This window comes from Arachis hypogaea, chromosome 15 (assembly GCF_003086295.3).
Source record: "Arachis hypogaea cultivar Tifrunner chromosome 15, arahy.Tifrunner.gnm2.J5K5, whole genome shotgun sequence".
Lineage (NCBI taxonomy): Eukaryota > Viridiplantae > Streptophyta > Magnoliopsida > Fabales > Fabaceae > Arachis > Arachis hypogaea.
This window is the reverse complement of record NC_092050.1, coordinates 140,123,180-140,129,179: the sequence shown is the minus strand read 5'-3', so window position 1 is coordinate 140,129,179 and position 6,000 is coordinate 140,123,180.

Genomic DNA, 6,000 nt, shown 5'->3' with positions numbered 1-6,000 from the left:
TGTTTTATACTGAGAAATGATGAGACGCTATGCACCTGGCAGGGACGGTGGTTAATCCCGCCTGTCGAGGTAGCGGCGGCGGCGTAAGGACGGTGGTTAATCCCGCTTACGTTAAGATGTGAGGTCTGTGGCAAGAGTATCCCGCTCGCATCCCTTCGGATCAAGAGAGTGTGCAGGCACAAAATCTTGGACGGTGTTCCGAGCACCATATCTCGGGGGGGTTCCCAATGATGATTCCGAAGGGCGACCTTTCCATGGAGATGTGTCGGGTTGGCAGTTGAACCGACAATGTGATATCACAGCCAGTAGGACAGGCATTCATCATATGCATCTTCTATCTGTTTGTTTGCTTTGCCGACTTGTAATTGCTTGCCTAATTATATAACATGCCTAATTGCTTACTTGAATTATTTGCCTTACATGCCAATACTTGTGTTTTACTTGCATTGATATTAATTGTACTTTCTACTAGGATTGAGGAGGTTCGGAAGGCGGTGGCGATGGGATCGCATGGAGGATAGGTTGGTGAAGGCTATGGGATAGCAGAGAACTGTTAGATTAGAAACTCCTCAAGTTAGATTACCCCTTTATTATGTTATGGTTTAAGTTACTCTTTAATGTCCTTAAGTTATGCTTGTTGTTTTAGTTATGCCTTAAGATGAATCTTGTGATGGATATGAAGTCTAGGATTGCCTTTGGCGTTCCGAAGTCTTATATCTTACATCACTAACACTGTTACTATACTGAGAACCTCCGGTTCTCATACTATATTCTGTTATTTTTCAGATGCAGGTCGCAACCCACTTCAGTGAGTTGTTTTGATGGTAACAGAAGCGGAAGATCCTGAATATACTTTTGGGAGGTTCAAGAGCAGCCGGTTCGATCCGCAGTTTGTTAAGTGTCGCCGACTCAGGGTTCCTTTGATTTCGAATGGTAAACCGGCGGCAACATTTAGGTAGCGTTTGTTTTCGAGGGCAGGACACGGAGACATGGACAACACTTGTTTAAAAAGTGTTTGGAAGCAGAGACATGGACAGTGGACATATTGTCTCCGAGACAATTTTTTATATTTTTGTGTCCACTCTTTCACGAAGGACAATGATGGACACGGGATTTGGAAGAGTGGACACGGACAATTTTATAAATTTTGTTTTCCTTTTTTTCCACTATTACCCCTTCTTATTTTTCCTATTGCGTTATTCAGAGATACTTTTTTCTTCCTATTCTTCCTCTATCTCTTTCTTTTCCAGATACTCTCTCTTTTCTATAGAATTTTTTATTGGGGGTAGATAATTCTTTTCTTTTTATCGTTTTACTTCAATACAATTTTAACCTTATATTATATAATTTGATTTGTAATAAAAATAATAACAAAAATAATTAATCTTAAAATTTTTGAAAGATAAATATTAGTAAAAATAAAGTTGATCTTTTAAAATGCTAAAAAATAATTTATAAATTATAATTGATTTTATATAATTTAAAAAAAAACCAGTTTTTATAAAAAAAAATCAGTTTTTAGATAAAAAAAAATTAGTTTTTTTTTTAAATAAAAATAAATTTTTATATGCAAAAACTAATTGTTTTTCATGTAAAAATGGATTTTTTTAAAATTAATTTTTTATTTAAAATTAATTTGGCTTATTAACTTAAACAAAATTTTTTATTAATCAAACTCAAATTTATTTTTTTGTTAATCTTAACCATATGTATTCCTACATATTAATAATAAATTTAAGAATAAAATAATTATATTTATAAATTTTATTTTAATATAAATACTAATATATTTTTTTATTAAAATTTTTTTCCTCTTCAAATATTTTTTTAAGTATTCCTACGTACTCTCATTTTTTATTAAATTAATTTGTATTGATGTAGAAAATTTGGAATCACATGACTATTTTAGTCATTTCATATAATATTTTAGTCTTGTCTATGTGTATCCAAACATAATACTAGACATTACATTAGTGTCTTGTCCATCGTATCCAAACACAATACACAAAAGATAATTTTTAATGTCTCCGTCCTATTGTCTTCATTTCAATGTCATATTTTGTCCTGTCTCTAAAAACAAACGTAGCCTTAATGTTAAAAGGTGCAGTAGTCCTTATTTCTTTCAGGATCGGGATGCTGAGGGATAGCCCCGTATTAAATATAAATTTTGAGTATTTGAATGTGAATTTGCAATTATATATGACATAAATAAATAAATATAAGTATATACTAATAATGCAATATGTAGGATAAGCAGAAAAGCAAAAATGAAAATAGAAATCCTCATGTTATATATGTATCACTTTGATTTTCTCATCGAGTTGTATTATTCTATTTCATTTAATTAAATGAAATTTGTTGTTGAGTTCTTCTAATTTGTATGCATTATCTTTTTTTTATTATTTCTTCCGTGCGTGTATATATATATATATATTTCATAATGTTCTTCACTAACAATTCGAGGTTAGAGCATAGTTGACGTTGAATCTAAAGGATCTACAGCTGGATAGATACCTTTAGCAGTCAATCCTCTTGATAGTACGGTCGTAGCATCCAAATGTGCAAATGTCGTAGCAGGGACAGGGTCGGTCAAATCGTCTGCGGGTACATAAACTGCTTGAATAGAAGTTATAGACCCTTCTTTAGTAGAAGTAATTCTTTCTTGTAAAGAACCCATTTCGGTACTAAGGGTCGGTTGATAACCTACAGCGGAAGACATTTGACCCAATAAGACTGACACTTCGGATCCCGCTTGGACGAATCGGAAGATATTGTTTTATGATATAAAAGATTTTTTTTCCACTTCTTATTAATTATTTTTAATATCCACAATAAAAAATTGTATAAAAGAGACATGCATAAAAATCATTTATATAATATTCTTCTTTGAATTTTGGCGACAAATTAAATTAATAATTCATCCATAAATATATTATACACATCTAAGATTAAAATACTTAGAATGTAAATATATTCATTGTACTTCTCTTGCGATGGTACTATAATGTATATATATAACAAAAATATTATTCGCGCATTAAGATTAATTACTAATATATTTATATATAAAATATGTGTAGTTTAATTTATTTTTAATATGTATTTATATTTTAATATATATTTTATACTGTGGCTAATTTTGATAACTAATTTTAGTGTATACATAATATAATCATATATAATTATAATTTCATTAGTAAAAATGAATCTTTTAATTTTTTTCTTTTATATAATATTATAAAATGTAGTTTCTTATTATACATATTTTAAATAAGAAAATATATATAATATATAATAAAAAGAGTTTAAATAATCTAATAAGATTTATATATTTAGATCATTTTAAAATAAATAAATTTTAAAATTAATTATTTTTATTAATATAACAATTCTAACAAAAAAATCACACTTAATACTATCACTTAAAAAATGAGGAGATTTAATTCTTAAATAACGACAACCTAAAACCAAAAGTATAGACTTAGCTATTCAAATATTTTCTCTCAATCATGGTTTCTTGTATGGTCCCAATGAATCATTTCAAAGCTAGAGAAAAGTTTGACGTTGACACAACTGATTTATATGATTCTCTGATTCTGCGATTCTGACTTTGTGATTATGTGATTTTGAATTGATTTTTAGTTTTCTGTATTTATTTTGCTTATTTTGAAATTTTGTTAATAATACTGATGAGTTACTGTGCTTGTTTACTGATTTTGTTAATTTGAGTTATTTGTTTTGAGTTGATTTTATGATTTAATTTATTAATAATTTTGATTCTGTGATTCTGAGCTGCTGGGTTTAATTTATTTTTGTTTATTTTTAGTTAATTTTGTGATTTATTTGTATTCAATTTCTATTTAATCTATTTGTTTATTATTGCTGATTGTTGTTCATTGTTGTTCATTATTTGTTCATTGTTGTTGATTGTTATTCATTGTTCATTGTTGCTGAATGCTAGTAATTTTATTTTGTTGTGTTTCTGCTTCTGTTTTTTTAATTATTTGTTCATTGTTCATTGTTGTTGATTCCTAGTATTTGTGAGAAAATACTATGAAAGATGTCTTCAACATTCTAAATATACTGATATAATGGTATTCAAAATAGAAAGGAAGAGTTTTATTATTTGTAATATACTTTTAGATGTGTTATTTTCTTGCATAAATTATGTTAGTCTTGTGTTATTTTGTGTCATTTAATAGAGTTAGTTCATTTGTTTTACTATAATAAATAAGAAGTGATGGATAGATTATGTGGAGAATAGCATTCTACTCCAAGTTATATGTGTTGTTCAGTTAAATATATAAATCATATATCTTGTCGCTACAATAGATTGAAAATGCTGGACTTTATAAAAATTGGAACTCTTAACTCAACCCTTTCCATTTATTGTTAGAGTTTTTCTAATAATATATCTATTTTTTCAACCTGGTGATGAGCAAGCTTTCCATGAATCAAGTCATGTTGTTGCAGGTTGGTTCTTAAAATATTTTATATAAGTGTGTGTTTTATACAGGGTAAAAAGTCAATGCAGATGTTAAGATTTACATGTGTATATGAGAGATTTGATTCTTTATTTGTGCATGTCCTTAATGTGATCTTTGATTTACACCAGCAATGTCAACTTTGATTTATGTAGTTTATTATTAATTCTGACAATATTGTAGCTTCAGATGCTTGTGGATCTTAAGGAGGAAGGTCCCGACACAGTTGACAGAGTGAAGAAATAACTAATAAGCACCTTGATTTCATTGCCATGTCTTATGTATGTTAAGTAATTTCTTTTACAACAGCACTAGGTATTGAAGTTAAAGTAGAAGCCAGGTATATTTGTTCTACAATTGTCTGTGTACTAGCGTCGTTACTTTTAGAACAATAACAATTCCCTAATCCAGTCTTATTTTCTCATTTGGGGTCCTATCCTACAAATCGTTTTTCCATTGAAGCAATGAAATTGGACCAACGCTGTAACGCATAGTTATATAATTTAAGGAAACTGGTAAATTTTTTTTTTTTTTGAATTGATTGAAAAACCGAACAAACCGAATCAAACCAAACCGAATTTAATTGGTTTGGTTTGGTTCGGATGGTCTCGGTAAAAAATCGAACCAAACCGAACCGCAGTTTAATTAAACGATTGGATCGGATGATTTTTTTCTAAAAAACCGAACCAAACCGCACCGCAAACACCCCTAACTAATGCTATGGAATGTCAAATATAATATAATATAAAAAAATCAGATATTTTAAAAATATTGATATTTTATTAATTTTAATCGTTAATTTTAATTATATATAAAAAAATTATATAATATATTAATTAAAATAATTAATAATCAAAATTATTAAAATATTAATATTTTTAGTATATTACATTTATTTATTTATTATTATTTATAATATTTACCATGATAAGACTCGTAATATTTGTCATCTTTTTAAATAAAAAAAGTTTTTATTTCTTAAAGCTTTAATAAAACTATACAAATTTTGATTTATTACATTTTAATATTTAAGATCCATTTTAATAAAATTCTATTCATAATTCTATTCAGAAAAAACTATTAGTAGTTAAGCTTTCCTACACTCTTGTTATCATCTTTAAATTTTTTATTTTACCATGCAGTAACTACGGACTGATGTAGCCATCTAATGTATTTTGTATCAAATTTGTAGAGTTGTTTTGCAAACATCTTCACATTTTTTGTGTTCATGCAATTGCCAAGGCTCTAACTGAGACACATTTCACAAATGCAATAAACTTTGACAAAACAAAGTCATTGATTTTCTTCGTCATACAGAGCAAGTGAATGTTTCTTTAGTCCAAAGTCCAAATATCCATGGGTAACAAAAAATCAAGCGTTGATTGAACTAGTATTGATTTGCATATATGAAACATTTTGCTTTTCTGTATTTAAAGTATGTGTCAACTTCATATGAAGTTTCATCTAACTTGTTCACATTTCCTGTTATTCTATATTCATTTGGATTTGATATGTG